Here is an 18,111-nt window from a genome sequence, read left to right on the forward strand (position 1 = left end):
CCGGCCCGTCAGACACCGCCTACCAAGAGCCTGGGTCTGACCGAGGTTTCTGCCTAAAAGGAAGTTTTTCCTCGCCACTGTCGCACTGTGCTTGCTCTGGAGGAAACTATTAGAACTGTTGGGTCCTTGTAAATTCTGGAGTGTGGTCTATCTGTAACGTGTCTTGAGATAACTCTTGTTATGAATTGATACTATAAATAAAATTGAATTGATTGAAAAGTCAGAGATAGTTTAAGGATGTGTGTTAGCAATTGAAACATTCGTCATGTTACTGTCCAATGTAAATAAGTATGGGAAGCATGTTCTATCTTGATTTGGACTCTAAAGGTCTGCTTTCATGTCATATTTGGCAAGGCCAAAATTATATGCAGTCCCTAGAAACCATACACAGCACGTAGCCCATCCAAAACGGGACCATTTTGCTCCTGCTGGCCTTGGTTATTTCTGGACATTTGTCTTTTTTAAACGGTTAAAAAGCAGGCCCGTTAGCTCAGTTGTTTTGAATGTGGTGCTAAAAATGCCAAGCACCGGCACACACTTAGAAATGATGCTATAGCACAAAAATGTGGCCTAATGGCAAGGCGTCTGACTTCGGATCAGAAGATGAGGGTTCAAGTCCCTTTGTGGTTAAAAGTTCCTAATGACTTAAAGAACAAAAGCAAATTGTCTTTCATCTTGTTTTGGACTCAAGAACTCTGCTTTCCCTGTAATTTTTAGCAAGCCAAAAACATGTGCATCCCTACAAACCATACCACAGCCAGGTAGCCCATCCAGAACTGGCCCAATTTTGCTGGATTTCGCCTTGTTTTTTTTATGGACAATTTTCTCCTTTACACAGGTGAAAAGCAGGGCGGTCAGCTCAGATGGTTTGAGTGGGGTGATAAAAATGCTAAGCACCTGCAGAAGAAACTTTAGGGGTACTAAAATTGCCATACCCTACGCCCAAGACATCTATATCCACCTTTTGTTTGCACAAATAGGCCATTAACACATCGTAAGTCTCAATGTCTATAGCTCGGCTTTCCATGTCATTTTTAGCAAGGAAAGACACAATATGTATCCCTACAAACCATACACAACCAGGTAGCCATACAGAACTGGCTGATTTTTGACCGATTTCACCTTGTTTTTTTTTGGGACATTATTCTTTTTAAAATAGGTTAAGGCAGGCCGGTTAGCTCAGATGGTCAGAGCGTGGTGCTAATAACGCCAAGGTCATGGGTTCAATCCACCATACTGGCCAGCCATGCTCAATAAGCATTGTGAGTGCACTTGCAGTGCACATGTCACATTAGCCTGCAAAGTCAGAGATAGTTGTAAGGATGTGTGCTTAGCAAGTGAAACATTCGTCATGTTACTGTCCAATGAAATAACTATGTGGAAGCATGTTCTATCTTGATTTGGACTCTAAAGGTTGCTTTCCATGTCATATTTGGCAAGGCCAAAATTATATGCAGTCCCTAGAAACCATAAACAGCCACGTAGCCCATCCAGAACTGGACCAATTTTGCTCCTGCTGGCCTTGGTTATTTCTGGACATTTGTCTTTTTTAAACGGTTAAAAAGCAGGCCCGTTAGCTCAGTTGTTTTGAATGTGGTGCTAAAAATGCCAAGCACCGGCACACACTTTAGAAATGATACTATAGCACAACCATGTGGCTATGGACAAGGCGTCTGACTTCGGATCAGAAGATTGAGGGTTCAAGTCCCTTCGTGGTTAAAAGTCCTAATGACTTAAAGAACAAAAGCAAATTGTCCTTCATCTTGTTTTGGACTCAAGAACTCTGCTTTCCCTGTAATTTTTAGCAAGGCCAAAAACATGTGCATCCCTACAAATCATACACACAGCCAGGTAGCCCATCCAGAACTGGCCCAATTTTGCTGGATTTCGCCTTGTTTTTTTTTCTGGACAATTTTCTTCTTTACACAGGTGAAAAGCAGGCCGGTCAGCTCAGATGGTTTGAGTGGGGTGCTAAAAATGCTAAGCACCTGCAGAAACTTTAGGGGTACTAAAATTGCCATACCCTACGCCCAAGATCATCTATATCCACCTTTTGTTTGCACAAATAGTCCATTAACATCGTAAGTCTAAATCTCTATAGCTCTGCTTCCCATGTCATTTTTAGCAAGTACAGAAACATATGCATCCCTACAAACATTACACAGCCAGGTAGCCTATCCAGAAGTGGCCCAATTTTGCTCGATTTCGCCTTATTTGTTTCTGGACATTTGCTTTTTGAACAGGTAAAAAACAGGCCGGTTAGCTCAGATGTCAGAGCGTGGTGCTAATAACGCCAAGTGTGACGGTTGTGGGACTACTCTAATGGTCCTCTACAGCCAGTCTCGCTGAGTTGTGTATGTGAGGCTGCGTCTGCGTCTGCACATGGGAAAATCAAGTGAAATCAGGGCGAGCACGTCGACACCACGGAGACACAAACCCACAGCAGTTATCAGAAGTTCTGCCCATTTATTCTTAAATGTCTGTGATCGTATAGTGGATTTTTTTACAAGAATTATAACAAAAATGGTTTCACAGTAATCTAAAATTAAATAAAATCCTAACCTCCCAAATTTCTATTGTATGCCAATACAATATTTTAAACAGTAGGCTACCGCATCTCCAACACCAGAATACAGCACCTACATTAACACTATACATTTTCATTTAACATTGCACATACATAAAAGTCAACAACAAATTCAATAACTGTTACCTGCACATGGGAAAATCAAGTGAAATCAGGGCGAGCACGTCGACACCACGGAGACACAAACCCTACACACACACATTGAGTTAGCCAGAAGCAATGTAGAGTTAGCTAATTTAACATTTGGCTCTAAATTCAAAACAAATGCTTCAAACGACGCCAAACTAACGGCATTGAGCGCTAAAGTACAATACAAAAATAATACAATAAAATTAAACATTGTGTAGTGGCTTTAAAACGTTTTTTTAGCTAATATTGTCTCTGCAGTGTGTAACATGCAACTTACCACAGCAGTTATCAGAAGTTCTGCTGTGGATTACCCATAATTCCCTATCTTTAACCGTGCGGCGCATTGAGAAAGTGACACCAGCAGGTGGCGCTGTTCCCATATATGCAGGAATTTAACAACCTATTTACAACCCGTTACATACACCCCCCTAAATTTCTGCAAATTGGGGAAGCGCAACCAAAAAAAACAGAGGAACCAGAAAAAAAAAAAAAAAATTGATTACATTGAGCACTACTGCGTAATAGTCAGTTACAAACTCTCCTCATGGAGATATGCTAGGATAGGCTGGTACCAAAACCTAAACCTTAACAGAGACACGAGAGATGCCGTTTACACCTCTCCTAATGGACACAGCTCAAGAACTCAAGAGAAAAACTGAGTATCTGTCTACACTCATGAACAAGAATACTCAATTATACAGTACATAATAAAGTCTCAGGCTAAACTGCAAAAACATTTCTCACACAAGTAACAAAAGAACCACTGAAGACTTTGAATCTTCCACAACCTGGTCGTTCATCTCACAAAGTAATCTTTTGGAGGTTTAATGGTCCTACCAAACCTAGTCATAGTCAGGTCTGGGAGTACTTGCTTTGGTTGAGTGCAAATCACAGGCTCAACTGACTCTGAGACTGCACTACTGGGAACATGTGAGTGTGCATCAGCTAGCGAGTCTGTGAGAGGCTGCATGAGGTGACTGTGGGCAGACCGATCACCCGGGAATGATGACTGGCTCCCATCACTGTCCTGGCCATGACTGTCAACAGCATCATCCACATGAGGAGTATTCTCGACTGCATTGAATGAACTGTCATCGCCATCAGGAACATCATCCAGACGAGGAGTTGTCTTAGCTGCGTCGGATGAACTGGGTAAGTCAACTTCATCAGGTCCAGCCTCTTTTCCAGATTGCAAAATCCACTGCAATGTCTTTTCATCACTGTCAAGTAGGTCATGAGGCAGAGCATCACCATGGTCACTTCCAGCGCCGACTGACAGGGAATCAGACAACAGGTCAACATCATCGTCTCTCAACAGGAAACTGACAGGAAGGAGTAGGTTCCGGTGAACTGTTTTCTCTTTGCCAGTGACTGTGTCCTTCACACGGTAGACATTGACGGCCGATCTTACTGACAACACTTCATAAGGAATTGACTCCCATTTGTCTGCAACTTTCCGTTTCCCTCTTTCGCCTCTGTTCGCCAGTAAGACTCTGTCACCAACAGTCAATGGTGAGCCTTTTACCTTGCGGTCGTAGAGCTTGGCATGACGAGCCTGTTCAGCTGAACTGTGCCTCTGTGCAACTGCTGCTGCCTCACTCAGGTCTCTTTTGAGGTGGGACACAAACTCTGAATGGGTGACAACACAATCGTTCTTTAGAGCATGTTGGAACATCACATCGATTGGGAGTCTGGGAATCCTCCCAAACATGAGGTAAAAAGGTGCGAAGCCTGTTGTTTCATGGACAGTGCAGTTATAACAGAAAGTCAGCACCTTTAATGACTGGGGCCACTTTGCTTTGGACTTGGGGGGTAAGGCTCTGATCATGCTCCCCAAGGTTCTGTTGAAACGCTCTGTGATCCCGTTACCCATCGGGTGGTAAGGGGTGTTGTGTGATTTCTTTATCCCAGCCATGTCCAACAGCTCCTTTATGAGTTTGCTTTCGAAATTAGCACCCTGATCAGAATGCACACGCTTTGGAAAGCCATATATGCAGAAAATATCATTCCATAAGCGGTGAGCAACTTGTTTTGCTGACTGGTTTTTACAAGGAAAAGCAAATGCCATCTTGGTGAAATGATCCGTTGCTACGAGAACATCTACAGACTTGTCTCCCTGCTCTGCTGTCCAGAAATCAATGCAGATCAATTCCATGGGCTCTGTGGTGTGAATGTTCTCCAGAGGAGCGCGAGCATGAGGCTCCGGCGTCTTACCAACAATACAACGCTGACAGTTTCTGACATAATGCACAATGTCATGTGTCATGCCTGTCCAAAAAAACCTGTGTCTGGCCAATGAGAGTGTACGTGAACGTCCTTGGTGACCTGCGGCATCGTGTATACCATCTAGCACCTGTTGTTTCATGCTATCTGGTACAATGAACTGGTAGAGCTTGTTGTTCATGTTGTGATCTCTTTTCACTTTAAAAAGCAGTCCATCTCGCAATGTGAGTTTGTTCCAATGTTTGAGCAACTTGATTACACTACGAGGCTCCTTCGCGCGCTCACGTTTGTTAGGTCTCTTGTGTCTCTGGACATAGTGAACCACTCTACTCACTGTGCTGTCCTGCTCCTGCATAGTCAGAAGGGTGCTTTTAGGCAGAGCAGTGGCACAATCCTCTGTCCCCAGATGAGGGATGACTCCCGTCCCCATCACACGGCTCGTCCCACCAGAGCAATGAGCATCAAAGAGGGCGGAGATTTCTTGAGACGCTAACTCGCCCTGGGAAAGCGGGGGGAGTGATCAGAGCTAGGTTCAACATCTGTGCTTACAAGTTGACAGTTATTTGAGTATCTGAAAGCATCTTGAACTGTTTCATCCATCACACCATTCAGTTGGTTAACAAAGCATGGTACGGCTCTGTCACAAGGCGATGACTGACAGTGGACTGGACAAAGGGTTCCCTGCTGAGTGCATCAGCAACTACGTTTTTAGCTCCTGGCACATACTTCAGATCGAAACTGTAGGATGCTAGTTTTGCTACCCAACGCTGTTCACATGCATCAAGTCTTGGTTTGGTGAGTATGTATGTGAGCGGGTTGTTGTCAGTCCAAGCTGTAAAGTGACGACCTTTCAACCAGTAATGGAATTTGTCACATACTGCCCATTTTAAGGCTAAAAACTCGAGCCTGTGCGCGGGGTAGTTCATCTGAGAGCGTGAAAGTGTCTTGCTCGCAAAAGCCACTGGCCTTGCCATGTTGCTGCCTCTAGGAATCTGTGAGAGTACTGCTCCCAACCCATCAAAAGACGCATCCACAGCCAATATGAAATGGTCATCGAAGTCAGGGTGAGCTAACGTCACACTCGTGAGCAAGTCATGTTTTAGAGTCTCAAATGCACATTTGCATTCCTCAGTCCAGTCTGATTGTGTGAGCTTAACATGTAAAACTTTCTTTTTAGGATGTCTTCCTCTCTTTTTGGAGCACTGTGTGTCTGGCTGGGAGATGAGCTTGAAGAGGGGTTTGGCCTTAGCTGAACATTTTTCAATGAAATGTTGGTAATACAAGACCATCCCTAAAAATGATCTGATTTTCTTAGGACAAGGAGTGATGCCATCGGAGTCCATCAAATCAGACACCTGCACATCAGAGATGGCCTGAACTTTCTCTGGGTCAGTGCAAACTCCGTCTTCACATACGATGTGGCCCAGAAATTTCACAGACCTTCTCAGGAAGTTACATTTCTTTGGCGAGAGCTTCAGATTGTGAGTCTTCAATCGAGAAAACACCATCTCCAGCCGGTCAAGCGCGAGCTGCTCTGTAGGAGCGAAGACCAAAAGATCGTCAAGGTAACACAACAAACTGGTGAAGTTTTTGTCCCCGAAGATCGACATCATCATCCGCATGAACGTAGCGGGACTGTTTGTGAGACCTTGAGGCATGCGATTGTATTCGTGGAGTCCAAATGGAGACGAGAATGCTGTATACTTTTTGTCATCCTCATGGAGTGGCACGTTGTAAAAGCCAGATGTCAGGTCCATAGTGGAGAAGAAAGCATTTCCACCTAGGGCGGCAAGGGCGTCTGACTGGTGCGGTAAAGGATGAGCATCTTTTATCGTCCTGGCGTTGAGCCATCTGAAATCATTACAGATCCTGGGGTCGCCATTCTTCTTCCACACAAGTACTAGAGGAGAGGCATACTCACTGGTAGACTTCCTAATTATGCCACTCTCCTCCATGTCATTCAGGGCTGTCCGCAGCTTCTCATAGTGACTTGGTGGTACCCTGCGGTAAGGGAGACGAAACGGCTTATCATCCACCAGACGAATCCTATGTACAAAATCTTTGGCCATACCACAATCCATCTTGTTCCTTGAGAATATGGACTGGTGTGCTGTGATGATGTTGAGGAGTTTGTTCTTCCACTCAAGAGACACTTCACATGCACTTACGTCCAAATCGGTCAATCCCAGGTCCCTCAGAATGTCGGTCATCTCTTTCTCTGACTTAAGAGGTTGTACCGGGATGTGACAGGACTGGGAAGTCGATTGTACGTTACACTGGACACTTTCAACATCTTGGAAATCCTCTACTGCAACACACGGAGAAACATCAGCGATTTTTGCATTCCTTCTCAGTGTCACAGGGCGATTGGTGGGGTTGACTAGTTTAACTGGGACTAAGCCATCACCAAATAGTGGTGCGATGACTCGGCCAACCAAGAGCTGTTTGGGCCTGGAGTTAGACTGAGTGGGCTCTATGACTACAGTACTACCCACAGACACTATGGCCTTGCTAGGGAGTTTACCCCAAACTAGATATTCACTCTGTGGCTGCAACGTTACACTGCCTGTAAGTTTGGCTGTACCCACTTTTTCAGGCGCAATATCACCCTTCCATCTCACTGTGTTAGAAAGCAACGACAAAAACTGGAAGGACTCATCCACCCCATCTCCGCTTGGCATGGTCATCAACTTCCAGTAGCCGACGGTGGTCCTCAGTAGGGCCAACAGGGACTTGATTGCATTGCTGCCAAGAATCAGTTGTTCTGTCTGGCCTGGCACAACCAAAACAGGAATCATCATTTTACATCCATAAACAGAGACTGTGACATCATATATCCCTGTGGGGGTGACTTGGTGACCACCACATCCGACAACGACAACTTGATCTGCAGAGGTCTTTATCAGGTTAGGATTGGCTTTTAACAGGTCAGCTTCAACTGCTTTGCTTATGGTGCATGCCATAGACCCGCTGTCAATCAGTGCTTTCAGTGTTGGGCCATTTTCAGTGGACACAGAGGTATAGAACAGACTGTCAGTCATGGGAACGTGCTGCAAGCATTGAAAAATAACAGTCTTATCAGAAGGGGCAATACTTTTATGTACTTCATACACAGACTCGTAATCTTCAGTATCACAAATGGGAGGCTGACTAATTAGATCTGCACTGTCCTCCCCTTCGCGCAGATCTGTTAGTTTCCCTGATTAGATGGCGGTAGAGTAACCCGTGACACTGGACAGTTGCGTCGGGAATGACCAGGTGACAGGCACTGAAAACAGAGGCGATGCTCACGGCAGTGGACTAGGGCAGAGTGAGCTCCATCGTTACAGACAGCACAGGGTAAAGCGTCCAAGCCTTCGATTCTCGGAAGCCTGGAGTTGCGTCGGCTTGAGTTAGGCTGCCGTACGCTTGAACTGCGCATCAAAACTTTCTCCAGCATGTCAATCACTTTCTCCAGATTAGCTTGGTCTGAATAACCACATTGCTGTGATCCAGAGTCATGGCAAGCGACAGAAGCTGTATTAACATCAACTTTGTAAGCATTTACTTTATCCGTCCTGCCACAACACGTTGAGCTAGCAGGTCTGAAGCTGGACTCTGATTTATGGGCGTTTAACACAGCACTTCATGGGCTGACCACTTGTCAATGGACTTGGATCGGAAGGTCAAGGCCAGATCTTTACTGGGACAATGGCGGATGAACATATGGGCAACCTCTGTCCCTGGGTTGTCAAACGATTTGCCTTGCTCCCTTAGACATTCAGAGGCTACATCTGCTGCTTTGTTCAGCCTCAACCAGTAATCGTAAGGCTCTTCATTCTCAGTAGGCAAAGTGGTGTAAAAGTCAGAGAGGGGAACTGGTGAGTACTGACTGCAACTGAAATGCTTGCGTAGCAGACTGTAAATAGCATTGGGGCTTATTTGGATGTTAGACTCACTGTTTCTAATCCAAAATTTGACTACGTCCTTTGCTCTACCCCGCAGGTGAACAAGCATCTCCTCAACATGTTCGTCAGCATTCATGTTTCCCTTCTTAACGAAAGTCCTCATAAAATCTTCCCACTCCTCGATGTCAACTGAGTCAGATGCGTCCCCTCTGAAGGAAGGAGGCTCTTTGACGTTTCTGTGTGTGACCAAATGAGTCTGGGATATGTCCACAGCGTTGGAAGGTCGAGTCAGCGTGTTACTGTCAGTATGCAGATTGCTGTGTGTGTCTGACCCCAGGCTAGATGGGTTAAGGCGAGACATAATACTGTCTGCAATTTGTTCTCCAATCATTTGGGCAATTGAGCCAACTCGATCTAATAAGTCAGGGGCAACATGGTCAGTGTGTGGTGTTGAACTAGTGACTGGTTGCCTATGTGGGTTACGTACATCAGTAATGTCAGGGGGACCAGTCGAAAAATCAACCCTATTTACACTTAATGCAGCGTTACTGTTAATAACAGGACTATCCAGAAAGGAAGCAGGTATCTGCATTACACCCCTCCCCCTACCAACAGAAACTAGAGTACGAGCTGGCGAATCAAGTGTAGTATCACTCATTATGACTACAGGCTAACAAGAGCAAAAGCAGAATAAACTGACCCAAAATAAAAACAAAAATAGAGCAGAGCTAGAGTCCGTTCCAACGTGTAAAGGATAACGCTGAGAGATGTCCTTCACGAGACCACAGTCCACGATGTCCAAACGTAGCCACCGCGGTCCGTCGACGGCAGGCAGACGTCCACTCACTTAACGGCAGTCACGGCACCAATGTGACGGTTGTGGGACTACTCTAATGGTCCTCTACAGCCAGTCTCGCTGAGTTGTGTATGTGAGGCTGCGTCTGCGTCTGCACATGGGAAAATCAAGTGAAATCAGGGCGAGCACGTCGACACCACGGAGACACAAACCCACAGCAGTTATCAGAAGTTCTGCCCATTTATTCTTAAATGTCTGTGATCGTATAGTGGATTTTTTTACAAGAATTATAACAAAAATGGTTTCACAGTAATCTAAAATTAAATAAAATCCTAACCTCCCAAATTTCTATTGTATGCCAATACAATATTTAAACAGTAGGCTACCGCTCTCCAACACCAGAATACAGCACCTACATTAACACTATACATTTTCATTAACATTGCACTACATAAAAGTAACAACAAATTCAATAACTGTTACCTGCACATGGGAAAATCAAGTGAAATCAGGGCGAGCACGTCGACACCCGGAGACAAACCCTACACACACACATTGAGTTAGCAAGAAGCAATGTAGAGTTAGCTAATTTAACATTTGGCTCTAAATTCAAAACGAATGCTTCAAACGACGCCAAACTAACGGCATTGAGCGCTAAAGTACAATACAAAAATAATACAATAAAATTAAACATTGTGTAGTGGCTTTAAAACGTTTTTTTAGCTAATATTGTCTCTGCAGCGTGTAACATGCAACTTACCACAGCAGTTATCAGAAGTTCTGCTGTGGATTACCCATAATTCCCTATCTTTAACCCTGCGGCGCATTGAGAAAGTGACACCAGCAGGTGGCGCTGTTCCCATATATGCAGGAATTTAACAACCTATTTACAACCCGTTACACAAGGTCATGGGTTCAATCCCCATACTGGCCAGCCATGTTTATTTAGCATTTTGTATGCATTTGCAGTGTACACGTCACATTACCCTGCAAAGTCAGAGATTGTTGCCTGTTTAGCGAGTGCAAATCTGACTCACACTCTGGTCCAACTTAAAAAACAAAGTGGAAGCATGTTTTATCTTGATTTGGACTCTATAGGTCTGCTTTCTGTGTCATTTTTGGCAAGGCCAAAAACATATGCATCCCTACAAACCCTACACAGCCAGGTAGCCCATCCAGAACTGGCCCAATTTTGCTTGATTTTGCCTTGTTTTTTTCTGGACAGGCTGGTTAGCTCAGATGGTTTGAGTGGGGTGCTAAAAATGCAAAGCACCTGCAGACACTTAAGGGGTACTAAAATTGCCGAACCCTACGCCCAAGATCATTTATATCCACCTTTTGTTTGCACAAATAGGCCATTAACGCAACGTAAGTCTCAATGTCTATAGCTCGGCTTTCCATGTCATTTTTAGCAAGGAAAGACACATATAATCCCTACAAACATACACAACCAGGTAGCCATACAGAACTGGCCTGATTTTGCCCGATTTCACCTGTTTTTTTTCTGGACATATTCTTTTTAAAAGAGGTAAAAGGCAGGCCGGTTAGCTCAGATGGTCAGAGCGTGGTGCTAATAACGCAAGGTCATGGGTTCAATCCCCATACTGGCCAGCCATGCTCAATAAGCGTTGTGCGTGCACTTGCAGTGCACATGTCACATTAGCCTGCAAAGTCAGAGATAGTTGTAAGCATGTGTGCTTAGCAATTGAAACATTCGTCATGTTACTGTCCAATGTAAATAACTATGTGGAAGCATGTTCTATCTTGATTTGGACTCTAAAGGTCTGCTTTCCATGTCATATTTGGCAAGGCCAAAATTATATGCAGTCCCTAGAAACCATACACAGCCACGTAGCCCATCCAGAACTGGACCAATTTTGCTCCTGCTGGCCTTGGTTATTTCTGGACATTTGTCTTTTTTAAACGGTTAAAAAGCAGGCCCGTTAGCTCAGTTGTTTTGAAGTGGTGCTAAAAATGCCAAGCACCGAAACACACTTTAGAAATGATACTATAGCACAACCATGTGGCCTAATGGACAAGGCGTCTGACTTCGGATCAGAAGATTAAGGGTTCAAGTCCCTTCGTGGTTAAAAGTTCCTAATGACTTAAAGAACAAAAGCAAATTGTCTCTCATCTTGTTTTGGACTCAAGAACTCTGCTTTCCCTGTAATTTTTAGCAAGGCCAAAAACATGTGCATCCCTACAAACCATACACAGCCAGGTATCACATCCAGAACTGGCCCAATTTTGCTGGATTTCGCCTTGTTTTTTTTCTGGACAATTTTCTCCTTACACAGGTGAAAAGCAGGCCGGTCAGCTCAGATGGTTTGAGTGGGGTGCTAAAATAATAAGCACCTGCAGAAACTTTAGGGGTACTAAAATTGCCATACCCTACGCCCAAGATCATCTATATCCACCTTTTGTTTGCACAAATAGGCCATTAACACATCGTAAGTCTCAATGTCTATAGCTCGGCTTTCCATGTCATTTTTAGCAAGGAAAGACACATATGTATCCCTACAAACCATACACAACCAGGTAGCCATACACAAATGGCCTGATTTTGCCCGATTTCGCCTTGTTTTTTTTCTGGACAGTATTCTTTTTAAAAGAGGTAAAAGGCAGGCCGGTTAGCTCAGATGGTCAGAGCGTGGTGCTAATAACGCCAAGGTCATGGGTTCAATCCCCATACTGGCCAGCCATGCTCAATAAGCGTTGTGCGTGCACTTGCAGTGCACATGTCACATTAGCCTGCAAAGTCAGAGATAGTTGTAAGCATGTGTGCTTAGCAATTGAAACATTCGTCATGTTACTGTCCAATGTAAATAACTATGTGGAAGCATGTTCTATCTTGATTTGGACTCTAAAGGTCTGCTTTCCATGTCATATTTGGCAAGGCCAAAATTATATGCAGTCCCTAGAAACCATACACAGCCACGTAGCCCATCCAGAACTGGACCAATTTTGCTCCTGCTGGCCTTGGTTATTTCTGGACATTTGTCTTTTTTAAATGGTTTAAAAAGCAGGCCCGTTAGCTCAGTTGTTTTGAATGTGGTGCTAAAAATGCCAAGCACCGAAACACACTTTAGAAATGATACTATAGCACAACCATGTGGCCTAATGGACAAGGCGTCTGACTTCGGATCAGAAGATTGAGGGTTCAAGTCCCTTCGTGGTTAAAAGTTCCTAATGACTTAAAGAACAAAAGCAAATTGTCTTTCATCTTGTTTTGGACTCAAGAACTCTGCTTTCCCTGTAATTTTAGCAAGGCCAAAAACATGTGCATCCCTACAAACCATACACAGCCAGGTAGCCCATCCAGAACTGGCCAATTTTGCTGGATTTCGCCTTGTTTTTTTTCTGGACAATTTTCTCCTTTACACAGGTGAAAAGCAGGCCGGTTAGCTCAGATGGTTGAGTGGGGTGCTAAAAATGCTAAGCACCTGCAGAAACTTTAGGGGTACTAAAATTGCCATACCCTACGCCCAAGATCATCTATACCCACCTTTTGTTTGCACAAATAGTCCATTAACACATCGTAAGTCTAAATCTCTATAGCTCTGCTTCCCATGTCATTTTTAGCAAGTACAGAAACATATGCATCCCTACAAACATTACACAGCCAGGTAGCCTATCAGAAGTGGCCCAATTTTGCTCGATTTCGCCTTATTTGTTTCTGGACATTTGCTTTTTAAACAGCTAAAAAACAGGCCGGTTAGCTCAGATGGTCAGAGCGTGGTGCTAATAACGCCAAGGTCATGGGTTCAATCCCCATACTGGCCAGCCATGTTTATTTAGCATTTTGTATGCACTTGCAGTGTACACGTCACATTACCCTGCAAAGTCAGAGATGGTTGCCTGTTTAGTGAGTGCAAATCTGACTCACACTCTGGTCCAACTTAAAAAACAAAGTGGAAGCATGTTTTATCTTGATTGGACTCTATAGGTCTGCTTTCTGTGTCATTTTGGCAAGGCCAAAAACATATGCATCCCTACAAACCCTACACAGCCAGGTAGCCCATCCAGAACTGGCCCAATTTGCTTGATTTTGCCTTGTTTTTTTCTGGACAGGCTGGTTAGCTCAGATGGTTTGAGTTGGGTGCTAAAAATGCAAAGCACCTGCAGACACTTAAGGGGTACTAAAATTGCCGAACCCTACGCCCAAGATCATTTATATCCACCTTTTGTTTGCACAAATAGGCCATTAACGCAACGTAAGTCTCAATGTCTATAGCTCGGCTTTCCATGTCATTTTAGCAAGAAAGACACATATGCATCCCTACATACCCTACACAGCCAGGTAGCCATCCAGAACTGGCCCAATTTTGCTTGATTTTGCCTTGTTTTTTTCTGGACAGCTGGTTAGCTCAGATGGTTTGAGTTGGGTGCTAAAAATGCAAAGCACCTACAGACACTTAAGGGTACTAAATTGCCGAACCCTACGCCCAAGATCATTTATATCCACCTTTTGTTTGCACAATAGGCCATTAACGCAACGTAAGTCTCAATGTCTATAGCTCGGCTTTCCATGTCATTTTTAGCAAGGAAAGACACATATATATCCCTACAAACCATACACAACCAGGTAGCCATACAGAACTGGCCTGATTTTGCCCGATTTCACCTTGTTTTTTTCTGGACATTATTCTTTTTAAAGAGGTAAAAGGCAGGCCGGTTAGCTCAGATGGTCAGAGCGTGGTGCTAATAACGCCAAGGTCATGGGTTCAATCCCCATACTGGCCAGCCATGCTCAATAAGCGTTGTGCGTGCACTTGCAGTGCACATGTCACATTAGCCTGCAAAGTCAGAGATAGTTGTAAGCATGTGTGCTTAGCAATTGAAACATTCTCATGTTACTGTCCAATGTAAATAACTATGTGGAAGCATGTTCTATCTTGATTTGGACTCTAAAGGTCTGCTTTCCATGTCATATTTGGCAAGGCCAAAATATATGCAGTCCCTAGAAACCATACACAGCCACGTAGCCCATCCAGAACTGGACCAATTTGCTCCTGCTGGCCTTGGTTATTTCTGGACATTTGTCTTTTTTAAACGGTTAAAAAGCAGGCCCGTTAGCTCAGTTGTTTTGAATGTGGTGCTAAAAATGCCAAGCACCGAAACACACTTTAGAAATGATACTATAGCACAACCATGTGGCCTAATGGACAAGGCGTCTGACTTCGGATCAGAAGATAAGGGTTCAAGTCCCTTCGTGGTTAAAAGTTCCTAATGACTTAAAGAACAAAAGCAAATTGTCTCTCATCTGTTTTGGACTCAAGAACTCTGCTTTCCCTGTAATTTTTAGCAAGGCCAAAACATGTGCATCCCTACAAACCATACACAGCCAGGTATCACATCCAGAACTGGCCCAATTTTGTTGGATTTCGCCTTGTTTTTTTTCTGGACAATTTTCTCCTTTACACAGGTGAAAAGCAGGCCGGTCAGCTCAGATGGTTTGAGTGGGGTGCTAAAAATGCTAAGCACCTGCAGAAACTTAGGGGTACTAAAATTGCCATACCCTACGCCCAAGATCATCTATATCCACCTTTTGTTTGCACAAATAGGCCATTAACACATCGTAAGTCTCAATGTCTATAGCTCGGTTTCCATGTCATTTTTAGCAAGGAAAGACACATATGTATCCCTACAAACCATACACAACCAGGTAGCCATACACAAATGGCCTGATTTTGCCCGATTTCGCCTTGTTTTTTTTCTGGACAGTATTCTTTTAAAAGAGGTAAAAGGTAGGCGGTTAGCTCAGATGGTCAGAGCGTGGTGCTAATAACGCCAAGGTCATGGGTTCAATCCCCATACTGGCCAGCCATGCTCAATAAGCGTTGTGCGTGCACTTGCAGTGCACATGTCACATTAGCCTGCAAAGTCAGAGATAGTTGTAAGCATGTGTGCTTAGCAATTGAAACATTCGTCATGTTACTGTCCAATGTAAATAACTATGTGGAAGCATGTTCTATCTTGATTGGACTCTAAAGGTCTGCTTTCCATGTCATATTTGGCAAGGCCAGAATTAGATGCAGTCCTAGAAACCATACACAGCAACGTAGCCATCCAGAACTTGACCAATTTTGCTCCTGCTGGCCTTGGTTATTTCTGGACATTTGTCTTTCTTAAATGGTTAAAAAGCAGGCCCGTTAGCTCAGTGTTTTGAATGTGGTGCTAAAAATGCCAAGCACCGAAACACACTTTAGAAATGATACTATAGCACAACCATGTGGCCTAATGGACAAGGCGTCTGACTTCGGATCAGAAGATTGAGGGTTCAAGTCCCTTCGTGGTTAAATGTTCCTAATGACTTAAAGAACAAAAGCAAATTGTCTTCATCTTGTTTTGGACTCAAGAACTCTGCTTTCCCTGTAATTTTTAGCAAGGCCAAAAACATGTGCATCCCTACAAACCATACACAGCCAGGTAGCCATCCAGAACTGGCCCAATTTTGCTGGATTTCGCCTTGTTTTTTTCTGGACAATTTTCTCCTTTACACAGGTGAAAAACAGGCCGGTTAGCTCAGATGGTTTGAGTGGGGTGCTAAAAATGCTAAGCACCTGCAGAAACTTTAGGGGTACTAAAATTGCCATACCCTACGCCCAAGATCATCTATATCCACCTTTTGTTTGCACAAATAGTCCATTAACACATCGTAAGTCTAAATCTCTATAGCTCTGCTTCCCATGTCATTTTAGCAAGTACAGAAACATATGCATCCCTACAAACACATTACACAGCCAGGTAGCCTATCCAGAAGTGGCCCAATTTTGCTCGATTTCGCCTTATTTGTTTCTGGACATTTGCTTTTTTTAAACAGCTAAAAAACAGGCCGGTTAGCTCAGATGGTCAGAGCGGTGGTGCTAAAACGCCAAGGTCCATGGGTTCAATCCCCATACTGGCATCCAGTTTATTTAGCATTTTGTATGCACTTGCAGTGTACCGTCACATTACCCTGCAAAGTCAGAGATGGTTGCCTGTTTAGCGAGTGCAAATCTGAATCACACTCTGGTCCAACTTAAAAAACAAAGTGGAAGCATGTTTTATCTTGATTTGGACTCTATAGGTCGGCTTTCTGTGTCATTTTTGGCAAGGCCAAAAACATATGCATCCCTACAAACCCTACACAGCCAGGTAGCCCATCCCGAACTGGCCCAATTTTGCTTGATTTTGCTTGTTTTTTTCTGGACAGGCTGGTTAGCTCAGATGGTTGAGTTGGGTGCTAAAAATGCAAAGCACCTACAGACACTTAAGGGGTACTAAAATTGCCGAACCCTACGCCCAAGATCATTTATATCCACCTTTTGTTTGCACAAATAGGCCATTAACGCAACGTAAGTCTCAATGTCTATAGCTCGGCTTTCATGTCATTTTTAGCAAGGAAAGACACATATATATCCCTACAAACCATACACAACCAGGTAGCCATACAGAACGGGCCTGATTTTGCCCGATTTCACCTTGTTTTTTTTCTGGACATTATTCTTTTTAAAAGAGGTCAAAGGCAGGCCGGTTAGCTCAGATGGTCAGAGCGTTGTGCTAATAACGCCAAGGTCCTGGGTTCAATCCCCATACTGTCCAGCCATGCTCAATAAGCATTGTGCGTGCACTTGCAGTGCACATGTCACATTAGCCTGCAAAGTCAGAGATAGTTGTAAGCATGTGTGCTTAGCAATTGAAACATTCGTCATGTTTACTGTCCAATGTAAATAACTATGTGTTGAAGCATGTTCTATCTTGATTTGGACTCTAAAGGTCTGCTTTCCATGTCATATTTGGCAAGGCCAAAATTCTATGCAGTCCCTAGAAACCATACACAGCCACGTAGCCCATCCAGAACTTGACCAATTTTGCTCTGTGCCTTGGCCTTGGTTATCTGACATTTGTCTTTTTTAAATTGGTTAAAAAGCAGGCCGTTAGCTCAGTTGTTTGAATGTGGTGCGAAAAAAATGCCAAGCACCGAAACACACTTTAGAAATGATACTATAGCACAACCATGTGGCCTAATGGACAAGGCGTTCTGACTTCGGATCAGAAGATTGGGGGTTCAAGTCCCTTCGTGGTTAAAAGTTCCTAATGACTTAAAGAACAAAAGCAAATTGTCTTCATCTTGTTTTGGACTCAAGAACTCTGCTTTCCCTGTAATTTTTAGCAAGGCCAAAAACATGTGCATCCCTACAAACCATACACAGCCAGTAGCCCATCCAGAACTGGCCCAATTTTGCTGGATTCGCCTTGTTTTTTTTCTGTGACAATTTTCTCCTTTCACAGGTGAAAAGCAGGCCGGTTAGCTCAGAGGTTGGAGTGGGGTGCTAAAAAATGCTAAGCACCTGCAGAAACTTTGGGGTACTAAAATTGCCATACCCTACGCCCAAGATCAGCTATATCCACCTTTGTTTGCACAAATAGTCCATTAACACATCGTAAGTCTAAATCTCTATAGCTCTGCTTCCCATGTCATTTTTAGCAAGTACAGAAACATATGC

At 43.9% G+C, this 18,111-nt stretch overlaps 11 non-coding genes across 11 annotated transcripts; all 11 read left to right on the top strand.

Moving 5' to 3' along the window:
- Window positions 1–1,168: 1,168 nt before the first annotated feature.
- trnai-aau (transfer RNA isoleucine (anticodon AAU)) lies at window positions 1,169–1,243 on the top strand. Its single transcript has one exon. It is a non-coding gene; the product is annotated as a tRNA-Ile (tRNA).
- Window positions 1,244–11,160: 9,917 nt separating this feature from the next.
- On the top strand, window positions 11,161–11,233 carry trnai-aau (transfer RNA isoleucine (anticodon AAU)). Its single transcript has one exon. It is a non-coding gene; the product is annotated as a tRNA-Ile (tRNA).
- A 406-nt stretch (window positions 11,234–11,639) lies between these two features.
- Window positions 11,640–11,712, top strand: trnar-ucg (transfer RNA arginine (anticodon UCG)). Its single transcript has one exon. It is a non-coding gene; the product is annotated as a tRNA-Arg (tRNA).
- A 534-nt stretch (window positions 11,713–12,246) lies between these two features.
- trnai-aau (transfer RNA isoleucine (anticodon AAU)) lies at window positions 12,247–12,320 on the top strand. Its single transcript has one exon. It is a non-coding gene; the product is annotated as a tRNA-Ile (tRNA).
- Window positions 12,321–12,728: 408 nt separating this feature from the next.
- On the top strand, window positions 12,729–12,801 carry trnar-ucg (transfer RNA arginine (anticodon UCG)). The gene has a single exon. It is a non-coding gene; the product is annotated as a tRNA-Arg (tRNA).
- A 530-nt stretch (window positions 12,802–13,331) lies between these two features.
- trnai-aau (transfer RNA isoleucine (anticodon AAU)) lies at window positions 13,332–13,405 on the top strand. The gene has a single exon. It is a non-coding gene; the product is annotated as a tRNA-Ile (tRNA).
- An 886-nt stretch (window positions 13,406–14,291) lies between these two features.
- trnai-aau (transfer RNA isoleucine (anticodon AAU)) lies at window positions 14,292–14,365 on the top strand. Its single transcript has one exon. It is a non-coding gene; the product is annotated as a tRNA-Ile (tRNA).
- Window positions 14,366–14,769: 404 nt separating this feature from the next.
- Window positions 14,770–14,841, top strand: trnar-ucg (transfer RNA arginine (anticodon UCG)). Its single transcript has one exon. It is a non-coding gene; the product is annotated as a tRNA-Arg (tRNA).
- Window positions 14,842–15,372: 531 nt separating this feature from the next.
- trnai-aau (transfer RNA isoleucine (anticodon AAU)) lies at window positions 15,373–15,445 on the top strand. Its single transcript has one exon. It is a non-coding gene; the product is annotated as a tRNA-Ile (tRNA).
- Window positions 15,446–15,848: 403 nt separating this feature from the next.
- trnar-ucg (transfer RNA arginine (anticodon UCG)) lies at window positions 15,849–15,921 on the top strand. The gene has a single exon. It is a non-coding gene; the product is annotated as a tRNA-Arg (tRNA).
- A 1,211-nt stretch (window positions 15,922–17,132) lies between these two features.
- trnai-aau (transfer RNA isoleucine (anticodon AAU)) lies at window positions 17,133–17,206 on the top strand. The gene has a single exon. It is a non-coding gene; the product is annotated as a tRNA-Ile (tRNA).
- Window positions 17,207–18,111: the final 905 nt, after the last annotated feature.

Source organism: Etheostoma spectabile, unplaced genomic scaffold (genome assembly GCF_008692095.1).
Source record: "Etheostoma spectabile isolate EspeVRDwgs_2016 unplaced genomic scaffold, UIUC_Espe_1.0 scaffold00018902, whole genome shotgun sequence".
Classification (NCBI taxonomy): domain Eukaryota; kingdom Metazoa; phylum Chordata; class Actinopteri; order Perciformes; family Percidae; genus Etheostoma; species Etheostoma spectabile.